Source organism: Oratosquilla oratoria, chromosome 40 (assembly GCF_046742065.1).
Source record: "Oratosquilla oratoria isolate Oo_2021 chromosome 40, ASM4674206v1, whole genome shotgun sequence".
Taxonomy (NCBI): domain Eukaryota; kingdom Metazoa; phylum Arthropoda; class Malacostraca; order Stomatopoda; family Squillidae; genus Oratosquilla; species Oratosquilla oratoria.
In genome coordinates this window covers 25,877,526-25,895,234 of record NC_134816.1, presented here as the reverse complement: position 1 = coordinate 25,895,234, position 17,709 = coordinate 25,877,526, and the positions used below count along the sequence as shown (strand labels likewise).

The window sequence follows — 17,709 nt, the reverse complement described above, 5'->3', positions numbered from 1 at the left end:
CCACCCCATCCATGTATAAGTTGAACACCCAGGGTGTTAAAAAAATGTAAATGTTTGTGAGAGGAAAACAATGTGAGCATTGAGTGAAACTTGATAGGGAAAGTTGAGATTGGGTTTGGGTGTATTTACCTAGTTGTAATATACAGGAGGGGAGCTATGCTCGTGGTGACCCGTCTTTGTATCTCTCCGCATCAAGTTTTATCTTAAAATCTTGTATAGTGTTAGCTCATACTGTTTTGTTGTTTAATTTGTTCTGTGGGAAACTGTTCCTTTTCAAGTTTTTTCTATAACTATCCTTTTTCAATTTTTTTCCGTGTCTTGTTTTACCGTTGTCCCACACTAATAGGTCATTCCTGTCTAAGACTTCCATTCCTTTCATTATTCTGTAGACAGTTAGCAAATCTCCTCTTTTTGTTCCAGAGTTGGTAGGTTCAATTTGGATAGTCTTTGCTCGTATGTTAGTTCGGCGAGTGTCGGTGCTAGTTTTGTTGTCGCTCTTTTTAATCTTTCTAGTTTCTTAATATTCTTTTTGGTACTGGGTGTCCAAAGTGATGCTGCATACTCGAGTTTTGGTCTTATTAGTGTAGTTAGTATTTTCTTTATCATTTCTTCGTCCATGTAAGTAAATGCCACTTTGATTGCTCTCAATAAGTTGTGGGTTTCTCCGAACATCTTGTTTATATGCTTATCTGGTTTCATGTCCTTTCCAATCATCACTCCAAGATCTTTTTCATAGTTTTTTTTTTTCTTCCCCAATTCTGTAATCTTTTGATATTCTGTTTTTACTCTTTCCAAATTCCATTATGCTGCATTTCTTAATATTGAATTTTACTTCCCACTTTTGAGTCCAATTCCATATTGTGTCCAGATCTTGTTGCAATGAGTTGCAGTCCTCTTCCGTTTTTACCTTCTTAAGTAATTTTGCATCATCTTCAAAAAAAATTATATAGCACTTCACGCCTTTATTCATGTCATTAATGTATACAGTGAACATGATCGGGGCCAGTACTGATCCTTGCGGGACACTGCTTTTTACTTCTTCCCAGTTGGAGAATTTTTCTCTAATTACAACTCTCATTTTCCTCCCAATCAGGAAGTCCTTCATCCATTCCAATAATTTTCCTCTGATGCCACCTTTTGACTCCATCTTATTTATTAGTTTCCTATGAGGTACCTTATCGAATGCCTTTTGCAGGTCCAGAAAAGCACAGTCTGCCCATCCATCTCTTTCTTGTATTATGTCTACTAATCTTGAATAAAAGCAGATCAGATTTGTTGTACAGGATCTCCCTTGTCTGAATCCAAATTGATTTGGGTTCAGTATAGATTTTTCTTCCAGGTACTTAACCCATCTGTTTTTGATCACTCTTTCACAAATTTTTGCTATTGTGCTTGTTAGTGAGACCGGTCTATAGTTAGATGGATCTTCCTTATCACCTCCCTTATAAATTGGTACAATGTTTGCTTTTTTCCAGTCCAATGGTACTTTTCCTTCTTTAAGTGACGATTTAATTATATATATTTTGTCAGTTAATTCTTCCATGCATTCTTTCAGTATCCAGTTTGCTATCCGTCTGGGCCATGTGATTTTCTGACATCCAGGGTTTTAATTTCATCACTGATTTCTTTTTGCATTACGTTTACTTCTTTCATTGTTGGGGATAATTCTCTCTCTCTAACTTCACTGTTAGGTGAGTTTTCTATTGTGAATACTGATATGAAGTGGTTGTTCATTATTTCAGCCATTTCCAGTTCTTCTGTAAATTCCTTTTTATCTTGGCGCAGTTTTTCTATTTCTTGTTTGTTTTTCAGTTTTCCATTTACATATTTGTAGAATAGTTTGGGTTCTTCTTTACATTTGTCTATTATCTTTTTTTCATAGTTTCTCTTTTCATCTCTGCGTATTTTTACATATTCGTTTCTTAGTTTGATGTATGTTTGCCATTTGCTTTGTTTCTTATCTATTTTCCATTTTTCCAAGCTTTGTCTCTTTTTTCCTTTGCTTCACTACATCTTTTGTTGTACCAGTTCTTTATGTATGCCTTTTCCATTTTTTGTTGTGGTACAAATTTGTTCACTCCTTCATTATAAATTTCTTTTAGTATGTTCCATTTTTCTTCTATCCCTGTGTCTTCGTTTTGGAATTTTTCCCAGTTTGCATTGCGAAAGAATGTTTTAAGTTTCTCAAAGTTTGTTTTGTTATACATAGGTCTTCCTATTCTATGTTTAACATTTTTGCTTTGGTCTGTTTGTTCTTTCAATTCCATTTCTATTATTACATGGTCACTTTTTCCTATCGGAGTTTTGTCAATAATATTATCGATTATCTCAGGTTCTGTTGTAAGTACTAAGTCCAATATTGAGGGTTCTTCATTTCCTCTATATCTAGTATTTTCTCTAATCCACTGGGTCATTGTGTATTCAATGGTCAAGTCGAGGAGTACATTGCCCCAGTGTTTCTCTCCCCCTTTCACTGTCATATCTTCCCAGCATATTTCTTTTGAATTAAAGTCACCCATAACTACTGTATTTCCTCCATCCTTCAGTGTTTCAATTAGTTCTTCTTTTGTATCATCTAGTAACTCGGCGTGATCCCTCTCTGACCAGGCTTGTGTTTTAGGAGGTACATATACCACTGCAAATTTTCTTTTCTTCATTTTTTTACCTTCGACTTGTACTATAATTGATTCTACATTATTTTTTCCTTCAGTTATTTTTGTTACAGTTAAATCTTTCTTGGCCAAAATTAGAACTCCTCCGCCCTGTTTGTTCTTTCTATTCTTTGTCCAACAGTTATATTCACCTTGTCCCACAGTGTGGGGTGTTAGTATGAACTTTAATTTGGTTTCTACAATTCCCATTATGTCTGGTTTTTCTAATACTAGATAATCGTTTAATTCGTTTATTCCTGAGATTATTCCGTCTATATTTGTGTAAGCTATTTTTAGTTTCCTTTCTCCTCCTCCCCTTCTGTCTTCTTTGTTTCCATTGTCCCTATGTACTTTTTCCTCAGCCTCATGTCTATCACTCTCCAAAAAAACTCCTTTTCTTTTTCAGTTCTATTCTCATTCCTTTCATTTGCCTCATTCCTAAGTTCCTTTTCTTTCTCTTTTTCTTCCTCACTCATTTCTCTTTTTATCCATATATTTTTGTACTGTTCACTACTTGCTAGTCTCATTGTTCTAGTTAAAATTTCTTCTACACTTGATTGCGATCTAAGTTTTACTTTTAATAGTTTATACTGCTTATCTTTAGAGTACCTGCCCATTCTATGAGTTTCCTCGATTTCTCGGTCCCAGCCTAACTCATCTATTTGTAACTCCTTTAGTATTTCTTTGGCAATCTCTTTTTCTTCCTTTTCCCTCTGATATCTTGGTACATTGTGCTTTTCTTTAATGCCATAGACTATACATCTTTTTCTATCCACTGTGTCCCTAACTAGGTTACTTTTCTCTTTAATTACCAGAATTACAGTTTCTTTTGTATTATCTTTCACTTGTTGTTCCATTATTTTCTTTATAAATATTTCCTGACTCTCCTGCTCAATTTTCCACTGTTTTTTTATTTCCTGTAGGTCATTCTCCTTAATTTTTTCTTCCACCTTTTCGGTCACTTCTTTAATTTCTCGTTTCAGAGCCTCATTCCTACTATTATCCTCACTTTTCAACCTCTCATTATCACCCTTAAGGGGACCTTATCATTTGAGACCTTTTTTTTTTTTTTTCTGCTACCTCTATTAATTTTTGTACCAGTTATAGAAGACAAGAACATTAGAAACGATTACACACCAATTTTCATAATATTTGGTCAATTATTTTTTTTTTTTTTTTTTTTTTTTTTTTCTATATTTTCCGAGGGCCGGAAAATTGTCCGATTTTGAAAATCTAAGGCTCTCATATTTTTCAATCAAATTTAAAAAACCAGACATGAATTTATTTCTCAAGTTATGCTCTTTTGAATTGTCTGTGCCAAATTTCCAAAAATGTAAATAACTTTACATTTAGACCAAGTAAAAACAGAGATGTGAAAAATCAGAAAAAAAAAATCACTATACCCTAAATAAAATATTTGGTAAAATTAAAATTTTGACTTTATCAAAAAAGTGCACAGATAGATTTAAGCAGAATTTATCTAAGATTTACTTCCTTTTTGTTTATTTGAGAAAACGTGAGTTAAAGTTTGCAAAGACATTTTTTTAAAATAGCAACTTGAAAGTCATTTTCAGTTATTACTTTTGTGATTTCCTGATAGATTCTTTTATGGCTCCTAGTCCCCTTGCATTTTGGAGCAATATTAGCCCCTCAAAGGGGGGGGTATCATGAGTGACCAACTCATTCTTTGTCGCCAGGTTCTAAACTGAATCTTTAGAAAGCCCCAGCTTCGTATCTAGGATATTTTGTTACTTCATATCTTTTTCTCTTCTTTTTTGAGCTCCTATGGCTTGATCTAAGCCTTTGCTTTTCCTTCAGATGAACTGGTTTACCTAAGAATATTATAAATATTGTAAGTTGGTTACGTAAAAATAATTGTATTCATTGTACTTTCTACTTTAGTTTTCTGAGGATTTTTTTCAAATACCAAGTGTCCACAAACTGTACATATTACTGTCATTCTTTAGGCAAATTTACAGACCACCACCACATATATTGCATTTGCCAATAGCAGCTACCATTTGGTGTAATATAGTGTCTGGTATGGTATGCATCACTTCTATTTTCTCAGGCTCCGTCTCCCCCTCCTCATCCTCCTTCTCTTTGTCCTCTTTTATTTTTTTCAGAAATTTCTTCTAACAAATGTCTTCTGACTAGTGCTGCGGGCATTTTAGTTACCATGCTTACACTTGAATCATTTATAGTTTCAACAAACACATTTTCTTCCCTACTCTTCTCCATTTCCTCATCAGAGGAAAGGCAGAGATGAAGATCACATTCATTGTAGTTTTCTCCTTTACTATTTCCAGCAATTAATTCTGAGATATCATAATCACTGCCTTGAGGAACTGAATCTTTATCATAAAAATTCCATGTAGGAAAAAACACATTGTTTGTAGAAAGTAAACTGTCATCCACGTGTAGGAGATTTTTTACCCATACCTACATGTGAAAAAGGGTGTTTTTCACCATTTATAATGCTTGTAGAGGTGAAATCTTTTAAGTCTGGCAACATAGTAAGATTATTGACTCATTTTCATATAAATCCCAAAATCGAGTTCTGGACCCAAAATTACCCCCCCACCGATGAGAAGGTCCCCATAAGCTGTTATTCCTTTTTCAACTCGTCTATCTCCCTATTGTTTTCCTCGTTGGCTTTCCTTAGGTTTGATACTTCCTGGTACATTATTTTATATTCGCTTTTAAGTTCTAATAGTTCGTCTACGATATCACTAAGATCTCTACTCCTCATTATGTTCCTGTATCTGGGTTCTCTATCCATCTCTATTCTTAATAATCCATTTGCTTCCCTTTCAAACCCAGAAAATCTACTTACGTCTAATCTTTGGTATTCTCTTGGTGTTGAAGCGAAGCATGATTTTTTTCTCACTACTCCTAGTGGAGTTTCGATTTTCGTTTCTTCCAGGCTTCTTTTGGTTGCGTCCTTGGATTTAGGGGGTTCCATTTTTAAGAATAATATAAAAAAAATGAAAAAAGAAAGTAACGGAGATACAAATTCGACCTACATTGTTTCACCACGACTGCACAGCTTACCACTCCGCGTATAAACAACAAGGCCGACGCTGATCGTTTCTTGTTTATATTTTCGCTCGCAAGCCAGCGCTCCGAAAATACGTGTTGCTCCGACTGCGTCCGACCGACATATATGTGCGTGGTAAGTAGGGTGTTAGGAGTGGGGAGAAGAGAAGGGGGGAAATGGTGGCTTTGTTGTTAATTAAGTGATAACATGTGTGAGTATGTGGTTAAATGGAAAGAAGTGTCATCAAGAATAATGAGGGATAAAACGAGAATAGGTTGTGAGAATTTAGTACTTAAGTGTATATGACCCTGGTGATAAGAAAAGAGAAGAATTTTGGAATAATTTGAATGAAAGTGTCAATAGTTTTGAAAGAAATGTAAATATAGTGGTGTTTGGAAATCTAAACACTGGAATAGGAAGTGAGTCACAGAGTGATCGGGAGGTATGGTGTGTCTAGAAGGAATATAATAGGAGAGAAATTGTTAGAGATGTATTCAAAGAGAAATGATGACTACTGTAGGCTATTTAAGAAGAAACACAAAAGTATGCATGGTGATGCAAATTCCTGGACAGTGGAAGAAGGTGGTAGATGAGGTGGTGTGGGTAACACGCACCTTAAGTGATTGATGAAGGGAGGGGGAAGATAGCTGCAGTTGGGGAACCGAAGTCTAGGCGATTTGTATCACATCTCGGGACCACTCGCCTTCCCTCCAAGGCAAGCGTGAGTAAATCAAAGAGGGGGGAGGGGTATGATGGGACAACTCATTAAGTGAACCGTCCTAGGCTAATGAAACCCAGAACTCCTATTGTGAGTTTTAATGAATTTAAATAATTAAACACTAGAAATATACATCCTATCTATTCCCTGCGCGCGTTCCTAGCTTAAGAAATTGTTAAAGAATTAGTACTTAATAAGTGTCTTGCTTGTGGAGACGTCTTCAATTAGCATGGTCTCCTGCTGAGCTCTGATCGGCGCCGCTTCGTTTTGGTGGGGGCGGGGGTGGACGGCCTGGGCGGGCGCTGTGAAGGGGGTTGTAAGTCACTGCATCGACGTATTCCCGGTCAATCGCACTACACTCAGAGTTTTTGCTTGAGGGGTTTATACCCAAATAATCGACACTCGATTTGCTCACGAGGATGTAAATCCACAACAGTCACATGAGGGAGGAAAGGACACGCTTGGTCTTCCGAGATCGAGCGGTCTGACCTCCTTTGATGAACTCGATGCTTAGACTGCCTGTGTCCTGCGGCAGGTCAGGTCACGATGTCCGCTAGCCGGCTTCCGACGTTGCCAATAGTTCTACGTCTCCGTCCCTAGTTGTGAAGGGTACTACGAATAATGTTCATGTGGGAGGTGACACAGTTGCAATTGTTCCTTGAGGTAGACACTGTTCACGAGCGGGTTAGACACAATCCTAATTATTCTAATTGCCTAGCTTAAACAAATATGTGGCAGCGCGCAGGGGAGGGGGGTGTTTGGGCGCTTTGTGTGGGCGCGAAAACCGTTGAGCATGGCTCTGAGAACACAAATCAAAAAAGGGGGGGGGTGTTTCTAGATAATTAGAAGTCTCTCCCTTCGTTAAGGCACTGAAATTGATTGTCAAAAATGACATGACAGATGAAGAGGATAACGAGGAGGAGAAAGGACAGGATGTAGCTACTAGAAGTCTTAAGGACTCTGGTAATTCCCCCGAGTATAGGGAACGAAGGGCTGAAACGGTGAGAAAACAGACGAGAAAATGGGAAGGGGGGACAGCGAGCCGGGTGTCACAATTTCAAAATTGTGACACATGGACTAGTGTGGTTGAAGAAGAATAGTCAAGAGGGCTGGATTACATAGTGGTGTCCAAGAGGAAGATCATCAGAATTCTGGATATGAATGTGTATAGGGTAGAATGTCTGACCATTATCTTGTGGGAGATTATAAGTGGAGAAAGAAGAGAAGGGAATCAGAGAGGTGCTAAAAATAAGTTCAGCGAAATAGGCAAAGATGAATACCATACTTACGTACACCTGTATGCACACCTGGCCGTCTTGACTTTTGGGTGGTCTGTAACACCAGACCTAAACCATAATAACCATTTTCTACTCCTCACCACCTACATTCCTGATGGCTCCTCTTATGTACAGTCTAGAAAACCTCTCAGTCAACATCATGCATCTCAAAAATAAAAGGGGACCTCAGCATTGGACAAAACATGAACCAGTCTTACAGATTAATATCAACAGCATTGCTCTCAGTCTTAATAAATTTAGCATCCACATCTCAATGCTCAGTTCCCTGATGGAATGTAGATTGTGTCACAGCTCATAAGGCAAAGAAAAGAGTTTTCTTGCCACCTTCAAAGATACCTAATCCTACAAGATTCCTTTCTTTAAAAGGCAAAAGCACATGCCTACCAAGTGATATATCAAACATGACAATCTTCTTGGCAAACTTACATATCAACAATGACTTTCCGAACTCACATTTCTAGAATTTGGAGTTGAAAAAATCTTACAAATCATCTTTACAGCCTCCCTCCATCCTCCAGATCATTGGTCATCTCATCTTATGACCCTGTTGTCAAGTGGCAGGAACAGTCATTAACCTCTAGTGATGCAAACTATGGACCCAAATTCACATCCTCCTAAACGACCACCTTCAACTCGCACCCAACACCAGATTTTATGTCTTACTCCTCCCAAGACTATAATCAGCTCTTTCCATAGGCAGAATACTGCACTTGTTCCAGCTACAAAACAATAGTCTTTTGCCCAGACAACATATCCTATATGATAATAATAGTTGCTCCCTCGGGTTTGAATAGAAACCCACAGTGGCTGGTAATGGTCCTAGTACCCTCCCGCAGATCTGTGGGAAGAAAATTTGGACTGTTTATAGCACCAAACAGAAGGATGCAAGCACACACTCAATGATCCAAAATTAAACCTTGCCAGGGAATTGATAAAAATTCAGTATCTCTGCACTGTGAACTGGTACTTTTTTTTTTTTTTTTTTTCCTGGTTTGAAGGGCTAGTACCCACTTGGACTTCAACCTTGCAGGTGGTCTGGAACAGTTCCTTTACACGGTTTGTTGTCCACACGATGACAATGTTATTAGTGGTGGCACCCTGATCGCAGGGGAAGTGGGGTAGGGTACCCCTCAACCGCAGGCAGCGCCTGGGGCAGGGTGTGCCCCCAAGAAGCTGAGGGTTGGCTTGGAAGGAGAGATTGTGAGGTGCTGTGGTGAGTAGCGAGCTGAGTCCTAGGCAAAGGATGATCGTGGCTCTACACTCTAGCAGGTAGCAGTGGAGGGGCTGTTGCACCTCGACCCCACAGAGTTTGCAACGTTCCTGATTGTCTCTTCCCATGTGTAGCACTTGCCACCCAGAGTGATATCCAAGGCAGATCCTATGGACGGTAGATTCCGCCCTTGTACGCAGAGGCAAGTGGACTGCCTCTTACCCGGTGACGAGGTAGTACCACAGGGCTTATTCCAACGTGTGAAGTTTGCTGCTGTGGTTGGCCTTGGCCTTTTGGTTACGCCCTATATCTGTGTAATTGTGGGTGCCAACAGCAGTGTGATTATGGTGAACTTCGTCGCTGCCCTGGCAGCCTCATCTGCAATAGTGTTCCCTGGAATCCCGATGTGATTGGGGATCCAATGAAATGTTGTAGACCTTTCATGTTGGTCCAACTCATGTAGTGAGTGCTGGATTGCTGCCATTAAGTAGACTTCATCCATTGCCATCGAAGACCGAATGATGTCAATAGCACCCCTCGAGTCTGTGTGGATCATGATTGCCCCTTGCCCAGCAGAGAGTGTCTGGTCCAGGGCCTTGGAGATGGCAGCAAGCTCTGTCAGAAGAATAGAGCTTCCACCACTCTTCATAGCACGGTCACAGAGCCATCCGTGTAGTACGATAAGCTGGTTAGGGGAAGGTAGATTTTATGACCTCAAGGACCATGCGTCGTAACTGTTGCGGGTCGCAGTCACCCTTCCTTCTGTTGAGGTGGACAAGTTGAAAGCTGGCGGGGGGAGGGGGGCATGATCTGGATGAGGGCCGTCTAGAGCATGTCGCCAAACCAATTCCCCGAGTTCAAAAGTGCGGCCCTCCTGGAGTGACCGGTGATGTCTCCCTCGGCTTCTAGAGAACTCAGGAGGGAGGTCTTCACATCACTCTCCCTTGTGCCGCTCAAAAATCGAACGAGAAGACAAGAAGAAAGCCTCTCAGCCTGTAGACGAAGAGAGGTAACCCCGCCTTCTGTCTAAGATTAACACGTTGACCCATGGAGGAGCCGCAGTGACAGTGCGGGGAGCCTGGTTTTGGAGGACTTCAAGCTTGTCCAACGAACTGAGCCGGGGTAGATGAGAGCCATATCGTCATTGTCCGCCACCGAACGTACCGCTTGCATATAGTACATCCGGAGGACCTTAAGCCCAGCACCTAACCGGGATTTCGTCATAGCTATGAGGAGATTTGATTTCGTTTTCCTGGCCTCACAGAGGTACCTGACCTCCGGAGCGAAGGAAAGCTTGGTATCGGTCCAGATGACCAGGTTAAGTGGATACCCAGGGGAGGGTGTCGCCCTGAGGAGTAAGATGGGGGCGTTGCTTCCGCGTCCTCTGACTCATTGCTTTGGCCTTGGCCGTCGAGATCTTTAGTCCCAGCCTTCCACATTCCTGGAAGAGGCGACTGAGTGCCCTCTGGGCCCTACGAAGGAGGCAGCCGCTACCAATGATCACCAACACGATATTGTTCACATACAGAGGAATCGAGCATCCTCTCCTAAATCAAATAGTCAGGTTCTCCACGAGCACGTTGAAGAGGGTAGGACTAAGAATGCCCCATTTTCCATCCTGTGGTATGAGGGTAGGTGTCCCTGGAAGCGCATCTCGCTACTCTGTCCTTGAGGTAGTCTGCCATCCAGATCAAGATTTTACCTTGAATCCCCTTAGCAAACAAGGATGCAAAAATAGCAGGAGCCCTTGCACCCTCGAATGCTTTTTCCAGACCCAGGAACACCACAATTGCAGGCTACCGACCAATCCAAGAAGGGTTGCCACACAGTCAGTTGCTGCCACTCCTTTTATAAAACCATACATACTATGATGGAAGGATTCCGTCCACCACAGGAAACGATTGACGACCATCCGCTCAGCGGTCTTGCCAAGGCAGGACGTGAGGAATGCAGGCCTGTAGCTGTGTGGGTCCCTGGGCTTGGGGATCGGCACGGAATCCGCCTTTTTCCACTCCAAAGGGAGTCGCCCAGCCCTCCATGAGGCATTGATGAGAGCCAGTGCTGCTAGCTGTACAGATGGCCCCAGTTACCACAGGAAAGAGTAAGGTATCCTGTCACTGTCCGGGGCAGTATCCGTGCTCGTTTTGCGGACCCGTCGAAATTCCTCAAGTGTAAAGGGACACTCCGTTGGGGCAGCCGTGGCCATGCCAGCGTTGACCACATCTTCTCTACACTGTCGGGGTAGGTGCTGTTCCTGCCTGACAGGTAAAGGGAGTTTGGCAGAAAAGGAGCGGTCCGCAAGTTGCTGCGCCAACAGCTCCACCTGTTGTTTGGGCTAAACTGGGGGCCAGGGGAGACTGTACCTGTTGTCAGCCACAGTTTCCCTCAGAGGGCGCTAGCAGTGGTTTAAGCACCAACGCGAGCGGAAGCCGCTTGCACTCACTAGGGCTCGCAATTGGCCCATAGCCAAAGGGAAGGCGGCCAATCAGAAGACTAGTCAGAAACCGAGACCTGACTGTGAGTCGCTACCAGGATTTAAAAGATTGCCTCTTGCCAACGAAGGACAGACTAGCGACCCAGCTTAGGTCAGACGTCGCTCTTCGCTCCAGTTCTCTCAACAGCGCCCATCAATCTTCGCCGGCCCGTCGCGGCGAAGATATTTTCCTATGCTGCTGACCGGTCCGGCATACGCCTGACCTCTTCGTTGACGCTGGCAAGCAGACCTACACCTTAGACCAGCGTTTCCCAACCTGAGGTGCTGAAATCAATTATAGTGGGTGCTGGGAAGTGATGCACACAGAAATCACATTGATACATGTATCATTGATTACCCAGTTGTACATATTTGACTTTTCCCATTTTATTTTATTTTTCTGTTGTGTTCTTATTTCTTCTACAAACAATATTGTCAATTTGTTTCAGTTCTAAGGAATCAAGAAAATAAATCATCAAGCTGTACACTTCACTTTCTTTTATCCTTCTAATAAAAAGATAGGGGTGCTGGACTGCTTAGACATGACAACAGGGGGTGCTACGGTCGGAAAGGTTTGGGAAACGCTGCCTTAGACAAATACACATGTTTTCCGAGTCGCGTAATTCTCTGCTTTCAGAATTGTGCATGGAAGGAAAAGAGACCCGCCCACACAAATCTACACTCGTTGGCTCACCAGAGGTCGGGCGTCGCACTTCACTCGAGCTCTCTCAGCCAACGCCCATAATTCTTCGCCGGCCGGTCGTGGGGGAGGAGATTTTATCATGTCCTTTAGTCTCCTCTGCTGTCGACCGGTCCGGCACACGCCTGGCCTCTTCGCTGACGCTGGCGAGCGGGTTTACACATCTGACAAATACACACGTTTCCCGAGTCACGTAATTCTCTGCTTTCAGAGTTGTGCCCAGAAGAAAAGATATCCACAAATCAACACTCACCCGCCTGCCCCCCCCCCCCCAACTGCCATCGGATCCACTCTCTTGACTACGCTTCGGATATCGCCCATTGATTCGTTAAAGGCCAAACGCTCATTGCCTCACCTGGGGTTAATCAGGAACGTGCTTTGCCTCATCTGAGGTTAATCAGGAACGTGGTTTTCCTTATCTGGGGTTAATCAGGAACGTGCTTTGCCTAGCTTGGGGTTAATCAGCAATGCCACACGCGGAAAGTGAACCCTACTCACTTCTCGTATGATACATACACACACCTCTCACGAACATAACCACACCCCACGCACAAATATCTACTTGTACTTTTTCTTCGACTAAAATTTGCTTCCTTTCTATCGTTTTCATCCACTACATCTCATTAATTTCAGCTTGCCTCCCACTAATTTTTTTTTTCCGTTTTTCAACCTTTACTACTACGCCTCCTACCATTTTCTCAACTTTTGGTGATTCTAATCGCAGGCGTCGGCGCCGCCGTCCAAGTTCCCTGTCCGTTTCTCCCGAGCCCCATCAATTGCCCCTTATTAAATCGCCCATGCAAAAGGCGCTTATTGGCAATAGCCCTCTTTTATACACTGCTGTCTTTTAATTTTCTTACAGACATTCTTCCCCTCCCATATGTCCGTTGCTCTGTGGCGCAGTGGAACGATGCATTGCACCAGTGTAGGTTCGAGTCCTGACCACTTACTCAACTTAGCCACGAGAGAATAAACACAAACCGATCCTGGGCGAGCGGGTGGTCGGCTGTCCTCTACAGGTAGCCCATAGCCCATAGAACAGACTCTTCGATCGCAACAGCATCAACTCTAATAGCTCCAAGACCTCTCTCCTAGTATCAGATCGAGATCTCAGGCTCGCCACATTCTCGTCAGATTCGGTGAATAAAGAGAATAAGACCACTGCTTTGATTTCCTTCCTTGATTGTCCTTCATACTAGAATACTACACGCCCATGATGATTCCGGGGAAAGTGACGACGTAAAAGAAGTAGGCCCAGATTTGCATTATGAGAACATTATTTTACTTCGCGATTATACATAAACATGATAGAAATATCCTACATGCATTATCATTAAACAATCTTGCAAGAAAAGGAATCAATTGCACAAAAAATGTCCGCCCATGAATATCATGATGATTCCGGGGAAAGTGACGACGTAAGAGAAGTAGGCCCAGATTTGCATTCTGAGAACATTATTTTACTTCGCGCTTGTAAATAAACATTATAGAAATATCCTGTTTATGCAAGAAAACGAACCAGTGGCATAAAATGCCTCCGAAACGTCTCAGACTTTAAGCATATAGTGAAACGTCACTTTGATCTTTTGAAGTAATCCGTATGTCTTTCTTTCAATCTTGCTGATGTATCTGTACGTCAGGTGATAGGTTGTCTTTTATCAACACTCCCAAATATTCCTCCTTTTTTGTTTTTATGTGTGCGTGTTTACCTAAGTATTTCAGCGGCTTTGACCCATCGTTTTTCGTTCATATCTCCGAAATAACTATTCACATCAGCATAATATATTAGCACAACTTAATTCACACCCTGCCCTAATTTTTTACATTATAGTGCATTCACAAGTGTATTTATTTACGGCGTTTACTCTTGACATCAAATGTCTCGCAGCCGACACCCGTGAAGTAATGTATGGGTGGGCGTGGCCAACCACGACCACTCAGACATTGAATCACTCCCTCTTTTTTCTCAAAATTATTATATGTTCCATCCACTTAACACCGAACACAGTTCACGTTGGGAAGGGTGCATTCACCGAGATGTGCATATGTGGTAAGTGCCAAACACGCAGTATCTTGGAGTTTATTGCGGAGGTCTACACACAAGTAATACAGGAAGTGATCTGTCAAAAGCGAATGCTTGGGGGGCCTAGCTGGGCATTAAGACGCGCCCGTGGCCTACTTTCTGTTACATTGTTGCTAGGCGGGAAAAAGATTGGGCAAAACAATACATACTAACATATCTAGGTATATACATAGAAATATACAGCAACAAGAGAACAATTACATATAATGATGAATATGCATGCAAAATGGTTAAGGGTAACATATATTTAGTTCCTTAATTCTACGACGTGTACAATTGGCATAGACGCATACGCGTTTAGCGTACGCCTAATGACGTATATATATTCGGTTATATAATTATGTATAGGGCACTTATATAATGTAATGACTACATAGGCTTACTTATACAATACATTTACAATAGATATATGTTGATATTAAGTACTCATGTATAATAAAGAAGTGTGACATATACATTAAAGGAGATACATATACAATAAATATATACAGTAATTAAGTAAGGAAGGGCTTGGCTACACATACGTATTTTATATACGTATGCACATCTTGTGAATGTATGAGTGTGTGTGGTTGGGCGGCTTGGGCCCACACACACTCATAAGTCAAATCACCCACCAAACAGGCTCAAAACCAAAGCCCGTGGGAGCTTAACTCCCAAATTAAACACACACATACACACACACCGTGAAGTAAATCGAACAAGTGAAGTTGTGATGTCATCACAAACTACCTCGTGTATCCCATCCTCCTCCCCTTCCCTCCTTTACCCCCTCTCTCTCCTCCTCCTCCTCCTTCTCTCTCTCTCTCTCTCTCTCTCTCTCTCTCTCTCTCTCTCTAAAAAAAAAAAAACCATGTAATAATAATTTAATACTATGCACCCGGAAAGGGAATTCAATAACAAGTTTATACATATGATGGATAGGGAAATTATGATAATAACTGGACATGCATTTTATTTCATTCCATACCACTATGGATAAACAGTTCATCCTCGTCATCGCTGTCCATGGTGATGATGACGGGTTCCACACTTTCATGTATGCTGTCCGATGACCAGTATTCTTCTTCGAACGATCTGGACCTTCTCACAGCACCCGCCCACACCTCCTTGGTTGCGATAAGCGAGATAGTTTGTGATGACATCACAACTTCACTTGTTCGATTTACTTCACGGGTGTTGGCTACGACACACTTGATATCAAGAGTAAACGCCGTAATTAAATACCCTTGTGAATGCACTATAACGTCAGAAATTAGGGCAGGGTGTAAATTAGTCTGCTAATATATCATGCTGATGTGAATGGTTATTTTGGAAATATGTGCGAAAAACGATGGGTCAAAGCCGCTGAAATACTTAGTAATTGTAATATAAAGTAAAGGAGCAGCGCTCGTTGGGTAGAGTCTCCCATTGTCTAATTTTCTATCATAACTAGACTCAAATTCATGTACAGTTCCTACGTGATATATATCCTTGATTTCTAATCCTCATATTTAGATTTGAACTCGTATATTATAATATTGCTTGAGCTTGGACAATATCACCTAAGTTATTCTACATATATATGGAAAATATTTCTTCACATTTTTAAACATGTGGTCTTTCTTAATTTACTCCCATGACCTATTAAAGCCCTCTCATATTTAATCAGGAGATCTCTTCTGTTAATGCAACATATCCCCACCTGAATACTGTAATGACATCACCACTTTCTTTTCTATCTTTCAAAGTTGGCAGACCCAGTAATTTGAGTCTTTCCTCGTGTGGTTTATCTGTCAGATTGGAGATTAATTTGGATGCTGCCCTTTTATTCTATCGATCTTGCTTTATATTCTTCAGTCTGGGTGGGGACGGTACTACTGATGCATATCCCAGCCTTGGAATTGTGTGTGTGTGTTGGGTTACAGCATCACCTACAGAACTAGCCTCTCGGGGTGGGTAATAGCTGTCGACCACGAATTTTGCACATGGTCTATGACCATGAAGTGAATCACTTGCAAAGCAATCGCCGGATAATTTTGGAGTATGGAAATTCAATTTGTACACATATTGGTAAACCAATCCGAGAGTGAAACAATTTAATGAAGAAGAATTTGTATACGGCAACCAGGATGAAAATCTTGAAATATTGAAAAGATGTTGCATCATAACATTACTTGTTGCATGTACCACCTTCCTTATTAAGAAACTGAGAATAATATTGTTTTTGTTGGAATTCCGACCTTGTCATAGATATTTGTGCATTTCTCTTCTTTGTTCAAGTTGTGCTGACTAAACTATTTATGTTTTATTACTCGATATAAAAAAGTATCAGAATTCTTTATTCCATGTAAATACCATGAAAATATTAATTGTATATTTTCACTTAGAATAGTGGCATAAAGCAAAGCATACATGGTTGAATTTATTTTGTACAGTAATAAAAAAAAATCAAAATAAACGCTAGGTACATCCGAACTACGAATTTGTACTGTTTACATTACGGCAATAGGTGGTGTTGTGAAGTGACGTAGTGTAGATTAGTGCAACGTTCTTGTCTTCTCCGCAAAGGGGAGAAAGATGCTTGATTATTCAGATTTGAATAACTCTGAAGACTTATACATCGAAGTGTGACTCCTTGTTAATTTGTGTTATTCTGAGGCCTCAAGATACGCTCTGTAAATATAGGTAGGAATATGGAAATTAATCTTTTCATGCGGAAAAATTGGCCTGCAAGATGTGCAAGCACTTACTGTATAGGGGTCGTAGTCTAACTCGCTGTCAAAAGTTTGTTTGTACTTGCTAGTGATGGTTTAATCTCCGTATTCATGCATGTTGATTGGGATTATTGAGAAGATGCAATGGGTTGATAAGAATTAAGGATAGTGTTATGGTTTGTGTGGCAAAAGTGAAGTTTCAAGGTTAGACTTAAAGTTAAAGTCTGATCGGAGACGGAGGAAGTTCAATGTAAAGATCAACCCTTGTATTTAATGTGATTTAATAAATGTAGGAATTATGGATTATGGAAGCCACAAGTCTTCTGCAAGAGACAACAGGCCTCGGATAATTTAAATTGATTGGATTGTGTGGAGAGATTCAGTTTATTTTGAGTATTATTTTAGTTGTGCACACCTATGCAATCTAGCATTAGAAAATTAAATATTAATTTTGTAAAGTAAAATACATGAAAGTAGTATGCGATTTTCTTTGTGGAAATAAAAAATAAAAAAAAACCTTGCTACAAGCATATCTATTAACAAACAAAGCTATTCACACAACACTATACCCGACATCTGGAAGCATGGTAAAATAATCACCATCCCAAAACCGAACAAAGACCCAACAATCCCATCATCGCACCGCCCAATCACACTTCTCTGCACCCCCTCTAAAGTCATTGAACGCCTAATACTTAAACTTGTCACACCATATATTCCCCTTGCTGACTCACAACACGGTTTTAGGCCACTACACTCCACAAACACTCTTCTGACAAACCTCACACAAAGAATTTTTGATGGCATCAATTCAGATAGGCCCCACCACAGAACACTTCT

At 41.0% G+C, this 17,709-nt stretch overlaps 1 protein-coding gene across 2 annotated transcripts in view; it reads left to right on the top strand.

Moving 5' to 3' along the window:
• Positions 1-16,645: 16,645 nt before the first annotated feature.
• Positions 16,646-17,709, top strand: part of IKKepsilon (I-kappaB kinase epsilon) — a 40,112-nt gene continuing 39,048 nt past the window's right edge. For both annotated transcript variants that reach the window (XM_076177353.1, XM_076177352.1), the window contains exon 1: positions 16,646-16,840. The gene's annotated coding sequence lies outside the window, so the exon portion shown is untranslated. The remainder of the gene's footprint in view (positions 16,841-17,709) is intronic.